At 40.0% G+C, this 24,592-nt stretch overlaps 1 protein-coding gene and 1 long non-coding RNA gene across 6 annotated transcripts in view; one reads left to right on the top strand and one right to left on the bottom strand.

The window, feature by feature from the left end:
* TENM4 (teneurin transmembrane protein 4) overlaps nucleotides 1–24,592 on the bottom strand; it is a 1,355,518-nt gene that overhangs the window by 223,421 nt on the left and 1,107,505 nt on the right. The gene's annotated exons all lie outside the window — the stretch shown is intronic.
* LOC111925385 (uncharacterized) lies at nucleotides 13,337–13,851 on the top strand. Its single transcript, XR_002862216.2, has 2 exons — nucleotides 13,337–13,409; nucleotides 13,722–13,851. It is a non-coding gene; the product is annotated as an uncharacterized LOC111925385 (long non-coding RNA).

The raw sequence follows: 24,592 nt of genomic DNA, 5'->3' as shown, positions 1-24,592 counted from the left end.
TGCTTTTCAGCTCTTTCTACACCATTGACTCACCAGAGGAAAGTACTACTAATTACACCTACTTGCATTGATTATTTTTTTTCTTCAGGATGGATTACCTTGTCCTCCCCTACATCTAATGATTTAAATTAGAATGAAACAGCAATGTGATGGAGGATGGAAGTTATCTTGAAAGAAAGACATCAAACATGACATTTTTAAAAAAAAAAAAAATCCTCTTTCCTTACTGACTTACCTTTCCGAAATGGGCTAAGGTTCAAGTGATGTGACTTAGCAAATACTACAGTGGTGTAATATACCACACATTCCAGGAAATGCCAGATATATTTCTTGTGGCTATATAAGGTTCAGTGATCCAGATCTGGATCAGATATGATCCTGTTTACACCAATGTAAATCCAAGCTAAATTCCACTGAAGCCAGGGAATTAGTTAGATCAGAATCTAGTTCAGTAAATCATACATTATTCCATTCTTATGCATACTCTTCTTATCTGTCTCCTCCTTTTCCTCTTACAGACCCTCCAGTTGTGCAGTGAGGACCATGAGGATCATCTAAATGAAACTCATATGCTATGGGTCATAGAATATCTCCCCCTTGTTTCTACATCAGACCCAATTGCAATTGTGGTAGAAAAGATCAAACATTTCTGCTGTTTTTTTATTTGTTTTTCATTTGTATTATCCCTGTGAGAACTCAGTAATTAGGAAACAATTACCATGGTAACATATTGCACCCAAATCTGATCATAATTAAATCAGTGCCAAAATTTCTATCAGGTTCCTCCGATCAGTCAACCTCTCCCTCTACTCATACAAGATTGTATCTCATCTACCAGTCTGCAACTTCTGTCCAACCTGCTTGTTGTGAGGTCAATCTGACAGACAGATCTTTAAGAAAATTTCCTGACCATTTGTCAGATTATCTGCTTCATCATTTACATGCTAGTATAGCAATCACTACTCTGTCTTTTGTTTTCCATCCCCCTACTCTTCAAGCCCTCTCTCCAGGTAGGCACAGATCATTCTGTTCCACCCTTGCCATTTTGTAAACAATGCTTAATACTTAATTCCCAGCTCTGTTCTTTGCACAGACACTTACAGTGCATGCTTTCCCATGGAATAGCTACTATTAATCCATTAAAATTTGAAAACTTTACATTTTCTCATTTGCTTATAATGCAGATGCAAACACAATCAAAAACTCCATGAAAAACAAGGACACTACAATGAAAATGAATAGTCCAGTATGGATTTAAATTAACTGATGCAGTGGCTCAACATCCTGTGACCTGACACAAAGCAGGTAGTATCAGAAGCGCTAGCAGCATGCTGAAGGATTTGGAGGGACAGGGGTGGGGAGGCACAACAAAAGCTTATCTGGATATTGCACTGAACATATAGAAAATGACAAGAAAGAGATCTGATAGCCAATACATAGCACAGGAATCAATATACACCAAGGAAACAAATTACTGGAACTCCAAGATGGCGAACTGTGTTGAATCCTTTGTACACTTACAGAAGTGCATACATTACACTCAGGCTGCTGGTAGCGAATGTCACTGCCTGGATAAACACTTGTTGGAGTACTTTTATTTTCATCAGCGCTATCACAGAATCAGACAATGTAGTTTTGTATTTCTTCTTGCTTTTCTTTATCCTACTCTGCTAAATGGGCAATAAAATAAATTAATTTACACAAGCTGAGTCTGTGTTGCCTGAGACTGTAAATGCCAAGCAATCACCTCACCCTCACTTTGACCCATGAACTTTTTGTTGTATTTTCTCCCCTGCCCTCTCAAGGAGGGAGTGACAGAGTGGCTTGGTGGGCACCTGAGAGCCAGCCAAGGTCAGCCCACCACAGAACCAAACCCACAGCTCCCCAGTTGAGCAACAGAGATGCTGTGTGGGACCACATCAAAGGACTTAAAGAAGCCAAGATACATTACACCAGTTGCTCTTCCCTTCCCCACCAACATGGTTGCTGCATCACAGAATTACCAGATCAGCCCTTTGCAGAGCCACGTGGCTGGCTCTAATCACCTCCCTGTCATCCATATGCCTAGACATAGCTTCCAGGAGCATATGACCCATGAACTTATTAGACACAGAAATATCTGACTGGTTGATAGTTCCCAGGGTCCTATTTTTACCCTTTTTAAAATCAGATGTGGTATCTCCATTTCTCTAGTCACTGGGGACCTTGCTTGACTGCCATGACTTTATAAATATGATGGAGAGAAGCTGAGCAACTGCATCTGTCAGTTTTCTCTTGTGCCTAATTCGTTATCATGTGCATAGTAATGCTCAGTATTGTTCTGCTGGATGAAGAAAACATGGAAAAGTCCAGGCACTGAAGACTGGGGGCAGGCTTGACCTTACAATACAAGTGTTATTTGCCTTGACTGACCTCATACATAATTTTTTTTGCTTTTTTTTTTCCCCCAATACTTTTATTTTCTGCAGCCCCATCAGCTTAGGCATTATATAACGAATGCTTTGAAAGCCAGGAAAATTAAAGGCTCCTAAAATCTCTTTCCCTGTAGATTATTTTCTTCATCTGCATGATCTTAGTGACATGTGTAAAACTCATGCCCTAGATTTTAATGATGGTGACCTTTGGGACCTGCTACTGTATTATATCTTTGTAGCTGTAGCCAAGTGAGAGGATGACAAGTGTAATTACCAGCTCTTTCTGTGACAATTCCTATCTGAGAAAATGAAAGAACCTTTACAAAATGAAAACATGGATATGCCATGACTTTGTATCACTAGCACATGTGGAAGTATTTACTTTTCACCAAAGTCAGATAAATTTGGTGTAGAAAACAGAAGTGCATATACATAGTTACAAGAATGAAATGTATTGCCCTACACACTATTCCCCCTGTTTATGTTCTCGTGGAATTGGATATCTTTTCACAGAATTGCTTCAAACTGCTAAACTGGAATATTTGTAACAGTTTTCATGTAGAAAGTAACACTGTATTTTATAGTTTCACATCCTGAATGCCCAGTTTGCAAGTTTAACTTCACAAACCAGCTCATATAACCCAGACAATGACAGGTAAACTGACTTGTTTGAAGCTCAGGTATTGCCACTAATAAAACATCTGAAGCTAAATTGATGTAAAGACAATTTATTGACTTTACTGGGTCTACAGAGATGTATGTGAAAGCAATTTGGTTAATTATTCTATCGAGGCATCCTGAGAGAGAACAGAGTCTGCAGAAGCCTTGAGATGTCATCCCTTCCCTCTTATCTTCCTCCCTTTTTTTTTCCACTAGCTGGTGATAGCAGCTGAAACTGTTCTCAGAACCTTGAAATCCTACTGCCATCTCTGTGTTTGCATGTCTGGAATAACCATGAAGAAAATTTAGATTTCCATTTAAACTATCACAAAGCATTTGACAATGTGTCAAGGTTCAAAAAGTTTCAATAATGAGGACTACTACCTCAATCAGCAATTTTAGTTTGCAGAAAATTACCTTTATGGCACTAAATATTTTAATATATTTTTGATTCAGCACTCCAAGTCTCTGATGACAATAAAAGAATTACTTTTAGTACTCACTGAAAGACACTTTAAAAGGTAGGTTTTTGAGCAACAGTTTTTCCTAAATAAACTAGTACAGCATGCACACACAGGGGAAACTACAATCGAAAAGGAATTTGACAAGTGATGCTGCAAGGTACTTCTCAGAGATGTTAAATGTCTCCCTTCCTACAGACTTTAGATTTTGTTTAAGTATCCTTTCACTATTCAGTGTCAATGCACAGCCTAATTGTATGTTATTGTAGCAATTTCCACTGTGAAGCTATTTCACATACTGCACCATATTGTACAACAACTTGCATAGTTATTACTGGGTCTGACCAGAGGAGAACTTGACGGTATAATGAATTCTGTATGAGAGAGAATCTGATCTGTCGTTCATTTAATGTTAGTGTAGAATAAATCTGTTAACTTCAGCAGACTCGTGCTGGTGTAATTCAGATGTGAGTTGGATCCATGCTGTGTATCCATAAAACCGCTCCCTGCTGGAGGGGGTCACACCTGCTCATTCATTACATGTCGCAGAGCCTACACCAGTAGCACTTCTACTGCCAGCACTGTTCTGTCTCAGCCACCTAATGGGAAGATCAACGTACTCATGCCAGGTGCTCGGACACCACTTTGTTCCCAAGAGCCACACAACCACCCCTGTAGAAAGCAATAGGCTCAGCCATACTGTGACACTGGGCTGTGCTCACTCAGGCACGCACTGCTTACAGCAGCAGCTCAGGTGCAAAGACCACGGCAGAGGGATGCTCCTGAGTGAGCTCCTGCCTCCCCTGGCTTGCAAAGCTCTGTGAAGATACTCAGGCTGCACCTTCTCTTGAGCTACTAAAAGTAAAAAAAAAAAAAAAAAATCACTGCTGAGGTCCCATGGGACTTCTAGATAAATCTGAAGTAAAAGTTAGAATCACCAATTGACAAGCTAGGGAAGAGCCACGGTGACATTTACGAGCTTACTGGGGACAGATGGATGAAATGTTTTTCCAGCAAGGATGTCGAGGAGGTGGGTTAGTAAACAAGGCAAACCTAGGGGGTACCCTGCAGCCTTCACAAAGATGGGAGTGCCTGCAGGGGGAGGTGGCACTGCAGGTGGCATTACTAGCAGACTGAAGGCTTACAGGGAACAAAGCAAAGGACAAGGGTCTGAGCAATACTTTGGGGCTTGAAAAGTAAGCAAAGAAAATACAATGGAAGGAGTTAATGAAGACCCAGTGTTAAACAGTATCAGCCACAGAGCTCTGAGCAGGCAAATAAAATTCTCTGTAGGTTGAGGAGTCCAAACAAAAGACGGCTAAAAGAAAACAGAAGGGGAACATGAGTAAAGCAAAGAAGCATACACTGGAAAACCCAGATGGTGCATTTGGTCACAGGCACCGAAGAGTTCATGAAAGCTGTGCACGTGTAACCGCAGGCAACCATCAGCTCTGACATCTGCATTGCCAGATTCCCACACTTTCGGAAGATAAATAACTTGTTTTGAAGGGAACACTTCAAATAATAGTATAGATAATGCTGTAAATCACAGTCTTATTCCTCAGCTGTATTTCATCCCCTTTACCTTATGTACCTTATGTAGTTACCATTTTTCTATCATATGCCAGACAATGTTCCTCTATCCTATTACCTGCAAACAACCGCTCCTAAATTCAGTACCTCAGTACTGAATTCCCCAATTCTGCTATCTTTCAAACCATATATAAATGTCTGGTTCCACAGGCTAGAGGTGATATTTCTGTAATTGTCCCAAACAGCTCTCAATGTCAACAGAAGGATGAATAGAGAGAAAAAGCCTTGCTGCACAGGGCATCTGAAACAGACTTTCTAAGTTCTACAGCCATCAAACTAAATCACCATCTGTATTTACTATTTTTGATGTAAGTAACTCTCTTAATACCTCATTAATAACTAGAAGAGCACCATCTAAACAGTTTTTCATGACTACCACCTATCCAGTTTGCTTTTGAAGGAAATACTTACTATCTTCATTAAATTTCAGTGGCACCAGACCACAAACATACACACAACCTCAGTTTAATTACATGACTAAGCCTCTTACAGGCTGGGTCTCCCGTACTGAAGTACAGGATAAGTCAGCTCATACTGAAATTGTTGAGAAACGGTGCTGATCAGGTCCAAAAATCAAGCACTTCTGTGTCAAAAGAAAAATAAAAAACAAAAACTGGATGGAATGGGATTGTAAAAACATAAAAAATATATGAAGTGTGCTCATGAGGTGGTTTTAATAGCACTTCTTGATCTGAAATGTCGTTTTCATACTCCTCATTCAGTGCTTATTCAATACCTACAGAGTAAATCAACAATCCTGTAAATATATTAAATGAAGCCTTCCTTTTTCATACAGATTTCAAAACTGCAATACCAGCACCAGCTCTGCTTGAATTTTAGAAAACTTTGGTCCTTGAGCAATCCACCTTCTTACCATGTAAATCCATTATACCATTTGGACTAATCCTTTTGTCAAAAGGATTCCTGGGAATACCAGGAGGCAGCTAATTTTACTACGTTTTTATTCTCGGCAGTGCCTGAAAACTGGATGTGTGGCTATTAAGAAAGTAAAATTCACTCAGTGAGAGCTCCAAATAAAGAATAATCTCCCACATAATCACTTCTGCAAGTCTGCAGGAGTAGGTCTAAGGTTCAGTAGGTGTCCTGGAGCTTACAACCATGCCTCTTTGTTCCCCTTGCTTGAATAAACATTTGATAAAGGAAAGATGAAGAGAAATGTTAATCCTGAATTTGTATCTCAAGACATGCAGGGGGGAGAGAGAGAAAAAAAGAGAGACAGGGTTCTGGCTGGATTTTCTTACAATGTTATAAGAAAAATAAATCCAAAGATACTAATCAGGGGAATTATCTCTCCTCTTATCTAAACAGCTACTTTAATGTAAAGTCAAGAAATAATTTGCCTTCCAGGAAGACACAAGTTTGCATAAAAAGGAGATATACAGGCCAACTCAGCTGAAAAAAAAAACAACCAAAAAACAATAGTGAAAAATGGGAACAGCTTCAGAACTGTAGAGAGTTTGGGGACACACTGTGGAAGCTGTGGAGCTGATTGTCTCCAGAGACCCCCAAGCAGTTTACCAGACAAAAAAGTTGTAAACATTAAACAGACCAATGACAGAGTCCTCAACCCACCACTGACTGTGACTATCCTTGTGGTCCAAGACAAGCTGTTTAACCCATATAAATCTTTCCGTTTGTGCAATAGGTTAATAACATTTACCTACTCATGTCTTTGGGATTAAAACATTATTATTATTTTTAAAGTACTTTGAAGATGAATCATGCTATGTGATTGCTAAATATTATTATTACTAAAAATGTGACATATTGTTTGAATTAAAGAAAATAGTATATCTTTATCTTAAGAAGCTTGTCAGAGCATAATGAACTGAAATTGTGGTTGCCTAATATAGTTACTGCAATTTCTAGTCTGAATGTTCTGTATTTATTGTTTGCATTGCACTGACGTATATTAAATTAACAAGATTATACCGTATGATTGCTCTCCTCTTGAGACCCTTAGGAAGTGAGGCTGTCCTAGGGAGCACAGTGTTTAAATAAATATTATTTTATGCATTAGTTTATAAGCACGGACTGTTGTTTTTCTGCATCTCTGGATGTGTTTTTAATGTTACCTAATTCCACATTGTGTTTAAAGAAAACTTCATTGCTTTGAACATTAAAAACGAAAGAGTAGAAAGTATATAAAATTGGACTGCAGGAAGCAATTCCGCAATGGAAGCTGAAGGGACCGATTGCTCTAGCTCATCTTTCTTTCCTGATCGCTGTACCATTCCTACCCTGCAAACCTAATACACGGTGGAGAAAACAATGCTGCACTCACTTGTGCATTCACAAAAGCATTTCCTTTTCTTTCAGTATCACTGGAAGGAGCACACGTTACAAGCCCATCACCCAGTCCAGTGTTAACCAATCTGTTCCCTGGCTCTGCACACCCACTGGCACGGTGCTCCTGGGACTGGGCTGGACAACACCACCAGCATTTCCCACCATGGCTTTGGCCACGCACGATTCAAGAGATACCAGAACCCAGGAGCCAGGCCCAATGGCCGCTGCACACACAACCTCTCTGTTTTCTAGGTTAGCAGATTTACTTGAATGGGTGCAGGCTGCTCCTTGACACCCAGACTCCAGTTCCAAGGCTTCAGTTCCAAGTACGGACGCAGCCAGACTGGAACCACTGCAGAGTGCTGCATGAACATCCTCGTGGCAACTGTGGCTCTTTGAACACAGACAACACTATTCAGGCACAGCCAGAGTTAAGTTAAATACAGCTGGAGTCAAATGCTCAATTTCCTGGCTTATACAACACTGTTACCACAGTCTGAACTTGTCAGTGTGGAATCATTACTCAAAGTGTCGGTAGGTTTTGTACACCACCTGAAGCATATTGCACAGCTTTTTCTTCTTGTGGAGTAGAATTTACCTACCCATGTACTCCCAAATGAGTGCCATCCATGCTTTGCTCAAAGCAAAGGTTAGAGGGGCTAGTTCTCAGTATATAAACACAGAAGCCTTGCACCTCCGCTCTTCTGTGAATTTAGAACTAAGTTTTTCTCTTGTTTTAGAAGCTTTTAAGGCTGCAAATAAATCAAGACCACCCCGCCGGGCTCCCACAGCACAAGCTATTCATCTAGAATAAATTCAGCTGTCATTTAAAGTTGAACTAGATTGGACAAAGAGGCAGCAATCAAGCCATTTTCATGTGAGGCAGGTAATTACAGAATCTGTTTAACTACAGTGATTAGGCACTGCTAAGAAGAAGCTCCAAGAAATCTCAAGCAACTTTTGAAAGGGGAAAAAAATAAGTTAACAGCTGTGTACCTCTTGCAATGGATTTGATTTTTCCTCTCCCCCCCCCCTCCCCCCACCCCTTATAACAAGCAAGCAGGTTAACAAGAGACAAAAGGCAGATAAGGGAGTGTAAGTGGATCAAGGGGAGCCTTGGGAATCCTCAAACAGTATGTCTGAATGTGACATTAAATGGTTCATTTGGTGGTAAGTGATTAAATGGGAGAGGATTTTCTTTATCATGGAAATTGGTCCTCTATACTGTTGGATCTATGCTAATGATTTGAAACTGAGAAAAAAGGACGACTGTGTTATAATGGTTTATAATACACCACTTCATGCTGGACCATGAGGAACACTTACATTAATACAGCCATGCAAGGAATCTGAACAGCAATGGATTTTTATTTGGCAGAATTATTCTCATTGGTGTTCAAAGTTCACAATCTAGAAAATGTTAGGTTTTTTTATACATTAACTTAAAGCAAAATGTGCCATTTTTAGTCACAACACAGAAAATAAAGGCCCTCCTATTATACTGAGAAGTCTCCATTTCCAAGTCTCTCTAGAATTAGCCTTGTGATGGGAAAAACCATACTGCAATCATTGGGGTAAATGCAAACCTCTATTTAAATCATTCAAATCCTTTAGAGCCCTAATTTATATTTTGCAATGTAAGCTATGTAAACAGGGATATTCCTTCAAAGAGGGAAGGCCCACTAGCTCAGCACATTAGCTAAGAGTTTCAGAGACTGGAGGTGTTCCCAAATTCATTTGCTAATTCCCTTGCCACCTTGAGTGACTTTAAATTAAGCTCTCACCATATTACCTCAAATGGCTTGATAAATTCATGCAAAATCTGGGAAGGAGGATTAAAATGCCTTTAAAGATCTCACTGGTGCAATACCAAAAATAATTCAAACTTTGAAGAGAAGAAAAGGTAGTTTCATATTATGACCAGAACCTTGGATAGAACCAGAAAAAGCAACACATTCAAGCCCTTTAGAAGTCAGAAAGGATCATTAAAGGGTCATTCCTTCCTGCCTTGAGTTCCTTGTCACCACTAGAAGAATAACAAATGGTTATAGTTTCATTTTATAGTGTAGCAAGGAGGATTTGAGAATCTGCAGGGCCTCATCTGCTGCCTCTTAAGCAAACATCTAATGTAATTTTAAATTTCACTTCATCATTGTGATAGCTTCAAGCAAACCCCACCCCAGGTGCCAATCCTTCCTCTCAAAGGCACACAGCCAGTGTAACAGAATGGGCAGAACCATCCCAAAACAATCAGCTCCCCTATGACTGTGATTTGTGACATAAGCTGCACTTATAGGGACACAGCTCCTCATTCTTCATTTGCTTTAAAGCAGTGCCTTGTAGTCTGTGAGTACAAAGTGCTGAAGCCACTTATTGTCACAGTGGTAAAATATAAGGTTTGATGGGGCATAGGGCTGAGTCTATAGGGATACTTAGGTGTGTGAAAGTGCAAGAGAGAAATGATGAGGTCAATACCTCTGAAAGCATCAGAGGTGCATTTTCTAGAAAGCCTTAGGCCCAAGTGAGGCGTCATTTTCAAAAGTATGCCATGCATTTTAGAGCCTAAGTGTTCCCAAAAGTTACCATGACTTAGGCTCATACATCACTTGGGCACTTCTGAAGAGCACACCTTTACTAAACATACAAAAGTGCCTGTAGCAGCGAGGTACCTCTCTTTAAGTGTCAGCAGAGTGAGGATGTTTGCCTGCTAGGCACTCTTTATAAATCCCCCAGGAATCTTCCTGCATTTTCATGTGTGTAAATAAATCTCACCCTGTCCTCTAGTGTCCTTTAGAATCAACAGGACAACCCACACACAAGACCACTGTGTGTATCAATAAATCCCTGATAATCAAATCTCCCACTGATTACTGATATGGAATTACTGCTCAGGCTGGAGCAATGCCAGCTCAAACACAGCCTACCAGCCTCAACAGCCCAATCTGACCTACAAGTGTTAAAGCAAAGGACACAGACAGATCATCTGGGTGATGATTTGAAAAGATGAAAATAGCTCTGCCAATGGAAACACCCTGGCCAGCCTATAGCTCTTCCAGTTTCAATGACCATATTCCTCTTGATGTTTCATGGATGACAGAAAATGAGGACATAAGCACTAATTGTCACTCATGGTGTCCAAGAAGGTCTTCAGATTTTGTTTTCTGTGTGCTAAACTGGAGAACCGAAGGCACTATGAGGACAGCATTTCTCTGGTACAGGCATTTCCACCACAGAAATTCCCCATGTTACTCAATCTTCCTGAGATTTCCATGGTTCTACAGCCACAATAAACTGACCAGAAACCTTGTCCCTCCTTATCTCAGACTATAATTGTTTGACCACAGGACTGCTGTCCCTAAAATCTAGAAATTCTAAGAATTTATTAAAAATAAAGGAATAAAGTTCTGAACACTGAAAATTAAAAGTCAATATTCAACAACCCAGGAAAATGTTTTGCTTTCCACTTGCCAACTACATACCAGCAGGCCATACCTGCTATTTCTTCAGCAAAAGAAGATTTACAGTCTCTGCATAGTTTAGAGAGAACAGAGTAGGTAGCAGTGTGGAGGGGAACTTCTCATGTACTCATCAGCTCTCCCTTAAAAGAAAAGGTACCCAGTTAAAGCCTTGTTGGTCCCTAGGTCTTTTTGAGGGGTTTCTAACACTAAGTATGTGGCTTCAAGCTGCTAATGTGGAGGTTGAGAAAACTCCCCTGAGAGGAGCTGCAGTCTCCAATTGCAACATGACGTTTGCTCAGAATTGACAAAAGAAATGTCAGCCTCCTTTTCCTTTCCCTGGTACTCACCTAAACAAACAGATATGTGAGTGAATGTGCTGGCAAAGAGTGTTGGCTGTACCCAAGAAGTACCATTCAGCCCTCTGAGGTTCTCCTCTGCTTACAGACACACAGTAGGAAGTGAGAAAGAGAGAATTATGGAGGCAGACAAATTATTTAAAATAATCATCATGGTTTTTTTATGGAATAGCCAGTGCTGGCTTTAGTTCTGGGGTGGAGGGGGAAGGATCTGTACATTAAATTCACATGATCCACTCCTGTTTATTTGCTCGGTTATATAAACTGCCCACTGGCAGAAAGCTGGTCATTTGTAAATTAAAGAAAAATAATAAATAAATGTCATCTTAGTACAAATACAATGCTGATGAAGACTATTAATCTTACAGGTAAAGAAATAATCAAATTGATGACATGGTGAGGCAGGACTTCAACTAAACCCTTGTGGAATTTCACCTCTGGTTCCACTGGAGTTTCCACTGTTTTAACAACATAGCTGGGGCACATTGTCCTGCACAAAGGCGAACAGAATGTAATGGGTAACTTCTGAATTACATGGTCTATCAGATGCAATGTTCTCCCCAGCAGCGAAATGTCCATTGACTTTTACAAGGTATGGCTGGGCAGAGGCAATTTATAGCAGTGACTGTCCCAAATCTATGGAGAGAAATGTTTTCCCTCTCTGATTACCCAGCGTTTGGGCCTTGTCCATTCTTAATGAAGACAGCAGTAATTCCACTTTTACATACACTTGAGTAGAACAGACCCTCCAGAACAGCAAGCAATGGAAAAATGCTGATGTAGTAATTGCCAGCTCTCAGACAACAGCAGGTCATATATTGGTGAGTGTTCTGGGCTGAGTTCAGCCTTAGAAGTACTACCCAAACCCTCACCATTTCCTAGCAAATGGTTCAAACACTCCATGTCCCAAAAGCTAGGAAATAAAGCAAAGAAAAAGTCATAAAATAGCAACAAAGTTTAAATGCTGAATGCTGTTTTCCACATCACATTGGGAAGCCATAGGTTATCCCTTTAACTGTGAGAGGAAGCATTTGGGGCACAGCACATATAAACACAAATACCCCAAACATAGGCAGTGTGATGGCAACTGGGAGTCTATTATGGAGAATTCGTGATTCCCTAACTCAGGCTCCATATGACTGCTGCAGGATATGCACTACAATCTGATCTCAGTGTTTCTCACTTGTCAAAAAATTGAGAACAAAGAGCCAATTAGCTGTGGTTTGTTTTCTTTTATTTTGCTGGAAATAAAAGCTGAGCTATCATACAGAAAGAATTCCTGGTGTGTGTACGAGGCAGGAGAAGGAAAAAAACAATAAACAAACATTTTTACAAAATCTCAAATCATTGGACTTGCAAAATAAGGACAGCTGGGATGCATAATCAAGAGCATTAGAAAAAATTTATTTTATACAACAGAAACTTTCCTATTCTGACATTTGTTTTTTCGATATACAGTATAACCACTGACTTCTACTGCAAATCTGCAAAGATTTTAAAGGTAGCTTAGCTGCAATGGGACTGGATTTTGAGGCTGTCTGAAAGGCAGCCACTGTCACATAGTGGCCAGGTGCTTTCCAACTGTTAAGACAACACTGCTTTGCATTTGCTTGGAGATGATGATAATAGAGTGTTCTGTGACAACGGAATTAATTGCTCCTCCCCACCCTGTTATGCAGTAGGTAAAGAGACACTGGAGACAGTGAAATCCATCACAGGTGCCTAAGATAGAGCACTGCAAGATAAAAAGGGACCACCTGGCTTCATAGTCTCATCTCCTGGGCAACCCAGTTTACTATGTTTCACTCCACTGAACAGTAAACCAAAAGTTTTGAATACAAAAGGGGGGGGGGAAGAAGACTACTTGAACCAATTACAAAGAGAAAATCTGGAGGGGTGGAGTAGAATTACTGAAATTGGAATGTAATTAGAACAGAGAAGTTAATATCCATGTACTACAAAGATGACATGATCTTTAAGGGACCATAAAAAAGTGGTCAAGGTTTTGGTTTGTGCCCTATTTTGTTGCACTGACTGCTAACAAGAACTCATAATTCAGGAAGTACCAGCAGCAATCCAAGAAAGATCCGCAAAAATTCCTGGGAGGTTTCCAGTTCAGGGATGGATCCAGCCCAAAACCTGATAGCATCTAATAAGGTACTACATGACTAGTTTATTAGGACAGCCTAGTGTAACTCAAATACATAAACACTGTTGCTCATAGCGAAGGAGGAAGCATTTAGCAACTTGCTTAACACTCTGCATACAAAAAAGCAATTAGTAAATTTATTTTCATCCTGATCTGAAATCTAGAAATATTAAGAAATATATTTGTGTATTAATGTTTTGTGTAAGGAATTGGCACCTACAGTAACTACTATAAGAACACAACTCTGCCCATTCCTACTGATAGTGATGGGACTATTTTATTACTGACACGTCCAGTGAACCCTTTCATTCCTTTTTTAGGCTCTATATTGAATGAGGAAAATCTTCTGCTTTTTCTACTGTCACAACTCTTTGTCTTTCAATGTGCTGCTCATGAACTGCTGAAGCTTATTATGTTTAAATAATAAAAGAATGGAAACCAAGAGAATGATTCTGTACAAACACAGATTATAAAGTTCTTTACCTAGAGCTGTGCTTAGGTCACTCCCAAGGGAGACTGAAGGGACCAGTCTGTGTGCACAGGGGAAAACACATTTCATAGCTCAAGACAAGTGCCTTTTACACTGCTGCCTTTTAAGCAGCAATGGGAATCAAGCAATGTTGATTTCTAAGAAAAAACAAATTTGGTTTTTAGCACAAACAGAGATAATTAAAGCACTTGCTCTAACAGGAAGCTGCATTAGAAAACAACTTTGCACTTTTGAGGACGCACACTGTGTTTCTTGTTATGCCAATTTATTTTAATTAATCAGAAAAACATTTATTTGAGGTATTAGCAATGCTGGTGCTTAGCCTGTCATTCTGCCTCCCCTCTAAATACCCAGAATGTCAATTCCAAAGCAGAGCACTTCTAACACAAGGAGGAATCTCTCCTGGCACATGGCTGAAAAGGAGCAGTATAATTCAATGGGCCAAATCTTTGTCCTTTCACTCACCTGGAGTAAAGCTGAATTGTGCTGGAGCTTACTACCACACAGAAATACAATTTAACCCTTAGTGGAGTGTGAAGTGGAACCCATGGTATTGCAGAAGCCCATTCATCCTTGCCAGGGAGGAAGTGTAAGAAACCACAGCACCTCCAAACAGGCAAACTGTGACTCAAATTTAACCTTGGAGTGTCACACACAGTGGGAGCAGGCCCAAAGTCTCTCTGGGAGACAGAAGGAAAGTTGACAGTATAGCTGTATAGACAGTATAGGTTGGAAGGACCAAACAACTTGGACTGCACCCAGGTGATACTCCTGGAATACAAAGGGCAGATGAGATCTTCCAGGACCATTAAAGAAAAAAATGAATCAGAGAACTCAATCTCCTTTCATGCTTCTCTACAACACCTCTAATTTCTGAAACTGTCACTGAGTTTCAGGGTATCTGCATCAAATGATGCTCCCCTCCAACAGTATCTGGAAAATGGAAATGAAAAATACCATCTTCCATGTTCCTCTTTGCAGTCTTCATTCCAATAACGGGAACAACTGACCTGTCCTTACCAGCTCTTGTGCCCTACTGAACCCAAAAGCATTGGGTAAACTTTCTCAAAACAGAGGCAGACCCCCAAAACACATGTGACTGACATGACTTCTTAAAAGTTTCTGAAATTTAAAAAGGTAATTAATTTTGATAATATTTAAACAGCTTTCATTATTTAAATTACTATTACAGTCTATTTTAATAGTATGTTTTGGATCTTTTCTATTTGTTTCTCTGTACCTGTCCCATATACAAGGGACTCTTTTAAATTTTTTATTTTAAAATAAAATAAAGAGCACAGGAAATGTTATTTTAATCTTCTTTTAGCTGGACTGAGTTAATGGGTAATTGGGGAGTTCATGGGGCTGGCGTAACAAAATAAACACCAAACATTTCCAGAGGCAGCAAAAACAAATGCAGGATTTGCCCTGACACATGCAGAAAACAAAGTGCTACCAATATCACCAGTAATATCTCCTAACTGGTACTGTTTGTCTTACCAGAAACATTAGAGACTGGTGGGAAAAAAACCAGCTTTGACAGTTGCATGGCAACAAGAAAAAGACAAGGGGGATGCTCCCTGAGGATGAGTGTGGCACAAACAGGGAGAAGACAGTAACTTGACTCCAGCTGAGCTTGCTGGGTGCTCCCAGCCTGACCTTAGACCAGCTACAATCCAGCAATTTCCACTGCACGACTCTGCCAGCTCTCTGCCAGTGCCTCTCGTGTGCAATGGGGCCAGCTTTTAGCATCCAAGTGGTATGAAAGCTCTCAGGATAAATAAACCAGAAGACTAACTCAAACAGTGTGTGTGAAATGCAGCAGCAAGTCCTCCAACCCAGGCAGTTTCAGCACTCAAGTGGCTCTGCAGTACAGCACTTTGGGAGCTGCTGTACACTACAGACTGAGACCAAGAAGGGAAACATCCCAAACTCACAGTGTGACAGCCCACAGCAGCATCGGGGGGAAAGCCAGCCTTTCCACAAGGCACTTAATAAAGAGATCTGAAAATAAACTGAACTTGCATATTTTGCTCACCTTAAACTCCTGCTAAAGTGATTTCAGATTGTGCCCTAAGTCCCATTTGACTGCTGATTTACTCAGAGAAGCATTCTCCTGTTAACACATGGAAAACTATTCCTTGTAACCTCCACAACTACCATATGCTGCTGTGACAGTGCCTACATTGTCACAGCACAGTGCCTTTTGTACATTACAATCACTACCAGTAAGAGCAATTTATCATATAATAAAAATTACCATATTTTAGCAGAAGAAGGAAAAAACCAGTATGTTAAAACTAATGAAGAGCCTTTTTTTTAATTACAAACCAGTGAAGACCAAGTAACTAGAGAAGTGTAACCAAGGAAAAAAATTTGCCCCTAACCTTTCACAATAATTGATTTTTTCTCTTTGATTTTTAACCTTTTCTGTCACCACCAGCACTAAAAGCTGCTTTTTTTTTCCCCCCCTTTTGCTGGAAGAACAAACAAACAGTTGCCATTTCAGTCAAAGCAATGTTATTCTTTAGCTGGCTGGCACTAGTTTCAGCTCACAGGGCGGTCAGTTCCTCTGGCTCCCATCCAGCAAGCTGAATAAACCAGTCTGGCAGTAAGCACAACTCTGTTTGGGCTCAGAAATCAGTGCTTCAGACCTGTTTCCAACCTGAGCGCTTCCAATTTACAGCACTCCAACACCACAGGAAGTACACCAAGCCAATCTGAAACTCAAATATATTTGAAACAAAACTTTCTTCCATGCCTTTAGGTCTTTTTCTACACTCTTCTTCCTTCTCTCTTTAATGTTTGCAGGTTGGAATTTAGTGCTCTCTTTTCTGCCAGAAGTCTGGCCTTTGCAACAAATAACTTCATCCAAGTGTGCCATTTCCTCCAAAATGCACAGCAGTGGCAGAAATCACAGACAGATCATTATCATCTTTTCTGTGTTTCGTTTCCCTCCTTTTGTATGGAGCACTATAAGATTCAAGAAGAACCTTTCTGAAATTACAAAACTCATTTTTTACAGGCATGCAGTTGCCCAGTTCAGGACTTTCAACTCTCAGAGCACAAAATGGAAAACAGAAATAAACTTGTAATATAAGAGAAGCTGTGATTCAGCAAGTGCAAAGGCAAGCTGGAAGGATTGTAAGTGCAGGACTAGGCACTTTAGACTCCCCTTATGCTCCACTCTCTGGCAGAACAGCACTAACAGAGGAATTCCACTTTACTGGGATAAGGGACAGTGCTTATGAGAAGGGCAGGAGATGTGAATGCAAAGGTTGAGAAATTGTATTGAGTGCTGTGTTTCGGTGCTCAAGTTATTATCTTCTCTTTCCTCTCCTTATTTTTCACACCATTAAAATTCCACCTCGGACACCAGACTCAAAGTGAACAAACAAACATGCATTGTTTGCTATCCAAACCCACTACGCTCACACGGCTGCTGTTGAAGCTGCAGTGACACTTGAGCTGGGGAGCACAAACCACTTGGGCAGCCCACAGGGGTAAAGCCAGAGTGACAGATTAAGTACAAAACTAATCCACACATTGTGTTTCTGCTGCACAGGTGTGTTCAGGGATTATCCTTCTGCCATGCAAGTCACTTATGCCAATCTCTAAACAGCCTTTCTCTTTCCGTTTCTTGGTTTATATGAAGTTTTACATGGCTACTGTGCCAAAACCCTTCCAGGGAAATTATTTTGTAAAACTTCAAACATTATCTTTACCTCTTGTACACAATAATTTATCAATCATTGTAGCATGCTACAAGGCTGCATCCTACTCTCAGCACCACAGCAGAGCAAAGTTACCCGCATTCTTTGAAAGAATCTTAGATACTACTTCTTTGCCCTGCAAATAACAATTTGGGAAAAAAATAAATTAAAGCTTCAAGATCACCTCTAAATTCTGCACATAAATATTATGATAAGCCAAGATGGAGGGAAGTAGTGAAAAAGATGCAAGAACCCCGACACATGTTTGAAGTCCTCAGATGAAAGTTAGCACATACAAATTCTCATTTAGAAGCAGAAGTAATTTGAAGAAGTTCTACTTAATGGATGGCACAGAAAATATGGGTTCTGGTTTCCAACAAAAAGTGACATGAAGTAAAATATTTAGGCAATCTCTTGAGGAGTATGTAGCATTTCATAAATTGAAGGGCTTTAGTCAACTTTCCATGTGACAGCAACCAATCCACAGTTCAGCTGGAGAAGTGCTTGTGTTTTATCCCAAGATGGATTGGAGGAACTTCTGCCATGAACTGACACTGATGTAAACTGCTCAAGAGTTTTTACAGAAAAGAAATGGAAGACAAAACAAACTGCTTTAAATTGAAGCTACCACAATATTCAGCAGAAGCTGAAATTCTCTCTTCCAAAACTCATGTGACTAAACACTGGAATGTAATTTTAAAATAGGTAAGTAAATTGACTTTATAAATTCCACCACTATGTTTAAAAATCATTTTGTTCTCATTTCAATTGTGTTAGGTGTGTTTGTGTAGCTTTGGGCAGAAAACAGGGTATACTGGTTGTTAAAGAAATGGGAGAGCAAGGGGAAATGAATCCCACCATGGTGGTACCACAAAATGCCCAGGTGACCTCAGGCTAGTCAGTTGTGACCTCCGTAAAATGGAGATAATCACACTTATCTGATTCAAAGGGGTATCAGGAGACCGACTGTTTCCTAAATGTTTAGAGATGTACACGGGAAAGGCACAATATATAGTTACATAGGTTAGGTTTTGGAAATATCTACTAGTGACAATAGATTTTACCCATCTGTGTAAAAGTGTCAAGTACTGCTATTATTTCGACCTCATTGATAACGAAAGAATGGGTGGTCTGGTAGATTGAAGCACATTTTGGCTGAAAGCTATTACCCTTTGAGACGACCTCTTGTTTCAAGTTTCATTGGTTTATCAGAAAAGTTACAGGCAGCAACAGCAAGGGTTTCTATAATTCATGCTACAAAAACACTCAAATCTATTTTATCTCCTCTGACATGGTACTCCTCTGTGCTAGCCCTAATCATACTTTTCCTAATCAAGCACACGTTAAATGGCAGGAAGCAATGCCCCTTCTTCCAGGTTTTACCTGACCTGTCTTCAGGTATTCACTGTATATATGAAGATATACCAAGCTCACTTGTCTCTCACTATTAGAGAAGTGTAGAAAAAGTGAATGCAATACTAAGTAGGACACCAAAAATTATAGTAATTTAAGAGAAGGACTGATTTTAAAACAAGGTACCTAAATTAAGGTAAAATGTAGATCCTTCTGATAGTTCCATGTAGCCATTCAGTTTTAGGGAGGGAAGTTGTTTAAGGTGATTTGGGCAGGATTTATGTAAACTGAGTAGCAAGGAAAAGAGATGATTTACATTAAAACATAGCACAAGCAACCATCAAGTAGCAGTATTTTTACTGCTGAAATGTGACTCCGGAGAATTTTTACAAAATCTCCACACTTGGCCAGGCAGGGCAAGGCAAGAAAGGGGCCAGTGTGAAAGCATTAGTTTTAACCTGGAGTAATCCATACTGATTTCTATTTCACCAGAATAATTTTACACCAGAAATATCCATACAGAATGCAAATACTGGCACCTCTGTCTAAAGTGCTCATTTACCACCAAGTGCCCTTGTTTTACTCAGTGTATTTGCAAGGATGAACCACTCTATCATTTGTATCAGTAATGCAACTCCCACCCACATGTGCTTTAACCCCAGACTTGACTAATGCATGAATCTTTATGCTGTGCTCCTTATGAAATGCTGTGTCCTATCACGTTGCCACGATACTGCCGCTAGATTTATGGCTCTAACTAAATCATCTGATCATACCACTTCTGCGCTGTGCTTCTTCCATTACCACCTAATGTATCAAAAGCATCGATTTTACACTTGCCAGCTTTCCTGCCGGAGCACTCCAAGGTCCAGCAGCACTTTATTACACCCCATGCCCACTCCCAGAGCTGTCATGCTAATGAGCCATGTGTCGCTACTTTAATTTTTCTGAAGCAGGTCACAAAGCATAATTCTCCCCTCATGTGGGAGAACCTAGAGTCCAATTCCTGAGCCGTCATGGCTGGCTGATTTTGAATAGTGCATATGATGACACAGACTCTCATCTTACAGGACTGGCCACCACAACACCCCTTCCCTCCCAAATGCTGAGAGAAATATGGCCACTTATGGTTTCAGAATGCTTTTTCCTATTTGCAGCCTACTGTACTTACCAGACACCTAATATCCTGAGGTGTCCAAAATGCTGAAATTATAACCTGCTTAACCTCAATAATTCTGAGAGGTCAGTTTTTATCTCTAGAATAGGGGCCTTATTTAGACTGAAAGAAAATGAAAGGCAGCATGATTAAGAGACTAAATTGGCAGGACACCTAGAAATACCCTGAAAACCTAGAGAAATTTAGCACAATAGAAAAAGGCTCAGATCCTCCAGAAAGGGCCAATATATTTCACAACCTGCAGGTATGAACCCCATCTAACTCCAGGTATTTTATGATTTCTATGGATTTACTGCCTTTCTAGGACATCAGTTAGGAAAGGTAAGAAAGACAAGAGGTTAGAGTAGCAACTTTCAGGTTACCCTGAAAGGCATCTCAAACACACTTGCTACATTTTGTAAGGTTAATTTCTGAGTAATGTTGAAGTCCTAAAATGTGAAAGAACAGGAACAAGGAGGTAATTAATGAGGGCCAGTCCAGCCTTATTTTGACCATTCCTACTAATAAAAGGTTACTTGGTGTTTAAGACCCTTGATGAATGAGCAAAAGGGGAAGATTTGGGTCTCAGTAGCTTCGCTTGTTTTAGAATTTTAAATGGCATGTGAACTGGGGAAAAATGCATCAACCATCATTCTGTTAAGCAATTGTTTTCCACATGCATTTGTGTGTTAGTGGTGGAAAGTAGTAGATTAAGATATGAGGTCTCTGCCATTTGGCAGAGATTTTCTGGCATCACCATCCCTGGAAGTGTTCAGCAGGTACCTTCACGTGGCACCTGGGCAAATGGTTTAGTAGAGAACATGATGGTGCTGGGTTAATGGTTGGATGCAGTGACCCTGGAGTCTTTTCCAACCTTAATGATGTCAGTATTAGCTGACTTCTTGTAAACAGAAATACCATACACTACATCTGAATTTTATCATCTTCTGTCATACGATATTACATTTTATCTTTTTGCTGCACTTTCTCTGCTTTATATGGAAAAGGCCCAAACTACTAGGCTGCCATTAACAGACCTAATTATTACATGGAAAGAGAAAAAACATCTATTAAACCTTTCCTGTTAAAAGTGAGGGCAGACTGAAGATGTGTTACAAAAAGGCTGCCTAAACTTGGCAGCATCACCATCCCCTACCTCCAGAGACAGCACATGTTAAAAGCCAGCAGTAAAGCCCTGAGACACTGTGGATTTATCAGCTGCATAGAGAGGGAATACAAAAGTATTTTTCATTTTCAATCTGAAATTAAGAAAATCTCCAAAACTTCTAAGGCACAAATAGTAGTGATGATCGCCCATTTTATTTATGTAAGAGTCAAGCACCAGCATCGAGGTCACTTAGCCAAGGTCACCAACTGCCACTGGTCACCAGTTTTTTGACTGGTGTTGACTCCCTTTGACTGGTGTTGACTCCAGATTTTCAGGCACTGCTTACTACAAAACATAGGCCTTGCAGTCTTGGATTTCGAGCTAATGTCAATCATGCACTTAAAGCACTGTGCCAACTATTCCATCTCTTTTGGGGTCATTTCTCTCAATTCATTTGGCAGGACTTCAAAACAAACAAAACTTTTAACTCTTCAGATTCTGGTGTTTTCTAAACTGCCATGAAAATTAATTTTTATATCAGGTGTGTACACTGAGGCTTATAGTCCTCAAAGGCTTAACCCAAATGACTCTTAAAGAACTGTGACAGTCTTTCATATACAGCTCTTCATAACAAAAGTTTATTCTGTGCCATAACTGCCTGGCACATCAGCTTTACTACCAAGCATGGGTACTATGGGCTTGGTCTTGCTGTTAAGGCTGGTTAAGGACTGCCGTCCCTTGAACAAATATCCTACTGCTTTGCACCCAGGTGTACATGGGAAGCAATTTCAAAGGAAATTTGAAAGCAAGAAGCTGCATGATCCTCTCATGTCATATTTCAAGTATCACTTTTCAGAAAAATCACACTGGATCCACAGAAAACGCTTTTTCCTCTGAATTACTGCCTCAAATATTTTTTAACTTGATCCTTTCCCTTCTACTCAGAGCCCCAAAAGTTTCCACCCCAAATACCTAAAGCTATCATTGCTTTAGCTGAAGAATTTGTTGGGGTCACATGATGGTTTGAAAGCTGTGGTTGAGATTAATAGTGTGTTACAATAAACACAGTGAATAATGCAAAGCACAGAAACGATGGGAGGAAGTGGGGGATTCATCTTCTGAGGCTATGCAGTTATTGGATGTTTAGTTTGAAAGAACACACAGGTCAGAGTGAGACTTCTGGCATCTTCTCCCTTACAAATTAATCACCAGTTAACAGTGACCAGCAAACTTCAACTTATAAATAAAGTTCAAAGCCCCCAGGTCCTCATTTAAAAATGGAGACATATGGCTTGCAAACAGCTAATGGAACAAGCCTTCACAAAGTTTGAGCTCATTCCCAACTGAGAGATCCATTTCACAGTAAAAACACAACGCAGCCATGAGTACATGAGCTTCAGACTTCCTTCCTGTATTTTATAATACTCTGCACTTCCACAGCAGCTTTTATCTGGTGAGTGGAAAAAGTTCTGATGAACATCAGTTATGACTTTTCAAAGTGTAGAAGGCACTGCGGGAACTGAGACCATACACAGACCCTTCAGCTCAGAGGTGATACACACCCAGACACAAAACTTCAATGTTGGGCACGCAAAAATCCGAAAAGATTTAGAAAAAAGATTAGCTTATTCTCTGAAACCTGACGTCTGCAAGTTTGGAGCCACAGGTCCCTTCTTGTCTACTTGTTCACCACAGTGTAAACCATGTCTAGTTGCAGTAATACCATACAGCTAAAGAAACAGTTCAGAAGGATACTGAATCCTAAGGTTTGCTACAGCTCTCATTTGCAACTGAAAAAACTGAGGTAAAGTTTTGTATCTGAGAAGCCTGCGGCAGAAATCAGAAAGCTGAATTCCTAGTACTCACTCCAATCTCTGGACAACTCTGTCTTCAATGTTTTGTTCTTCTAAAGCTGCCCTGAAAGCATTTTTTCCACACAGAATCTACTGCTTTGGGGGCTTTGTTTCATGTTAGTCACAAATCTCTCAGTATAACCTGAGGTAGACCAAAACACTGGCAGTCCTGCAGTGAAAAATCATCTAATGGGCTATAAATTAATGTTTCATTTCCTTTAATAGTGTAATGATTAATTCCTTCTTCAGAGGAAGATTTTGTTGTATATTTGATAGTTACACTATAAAGAAAGAAACAGGGTTTTTTAACGTCAAAAAGGATCAAAGCCAGAATACTGCTATTTTTGTTTGTGCTCTTGTAGCTTGACTCTTCAAACAGCTTTTTCTCCCCAATTTTGTAAAAAAGTAAAAAAAAAATCCATTTCAGATGAGACCTTGCACAGCTTGTCAAGTTTCAACCCACAGTGATTTTTTTTTTTTGCAGATATAAACTCCTGAAAGTAGGGGTTTCTAATGGAAATGGTGACATAACCTTAACTATACCAATGCTGCTGTAATGCTCAGGTTACCAGGAATATTTCTGCTGCCAATTCTGTTTAACAAGTCTGAATGCATATAATTTGTTCCAGTTGTCTTTCCTCAGAGTGGAGCTCCTTTGTGCACACTTTCCAATGTGGCTTGAATTAAAAGAAAGAAAAAAAGCCTCCTACTCCTATGTAAATTCATATACACACTGATACGGCTTTATCACAGCTAAAAAGCTATAAATCTGCTTTAACTGATTCAGTGTGTTCCCTGGCCTGGAAAGGTGACTTGTTTCATTGCTGCCCTTCACTGAATGTGACAATCATAACTTCACTTTATTCTTTCTGAGATATTTATTCCTTGCAAAAGAACCTCCCAAAAGCCCCCAACCTACCTCTCTGTGTATTCATATTATCCTCTCCTGACCAAACATCCCTCTGTCAGAGCCAAAAGGATTCGAGCTGGGTCAGGATTTGACCCTGGCTATGCGAGGAATCTAATCCAAATGCCTCCCACTGATACCAGCGATAAGAATCTAGTCCTATAGCAAATGATTTGCTTCTCACCTTTGGCTCATCCTGAAGCCAAACAACTTCCAGATTCAACAAATATTCTCAGGATGCAAAGTGAATTAATGAAGCAAGAGCTTAAGGGACAACAAGGTAAGTGGGCACTTCTAGAGCCTCGTGTCCTCTGAAAGATCTGCAGCTCACACACTGACATGTCTCTGATCTTTCCTCCTAGAAGGAAGAGTGAAACAGGAGGAACAAAAACTCAACAGGATGGCTTCAATGCTCAGTGAATAAGAACAGGAATAATTCATGATCTGATCCTCCTCACAGCTGCCAGTTAACAGCTTCTTACTTGATCTTCAGGGTCTAAAACGCAATGGCTGATGCTTGGAAACTCAAAACCTGAACCTTGTTGTCCCCTTTACATCAGAGAAAAATTCAGAGGAAAGATGAGAGGAAAAATTTTCAAGTACATCAGTGA

The sequence above is a fragment of the Cyanistes caeruleus genome, chromosome 3 (assembly GCF_971803275.1).
Source record: "Cyanistes caeruleus chromosome 3, bCyaCae1.hap1.1, whole genome shotgun sequence".
NCBI lineage: Eukaryota > Metazoa > Chordata > Aves > Passeriformes > Paridae > Cyanistes > Cyanistes caeruleus.
This window is presented reverse-complemented; position numbering and strand designations above follow the sequence as displayed.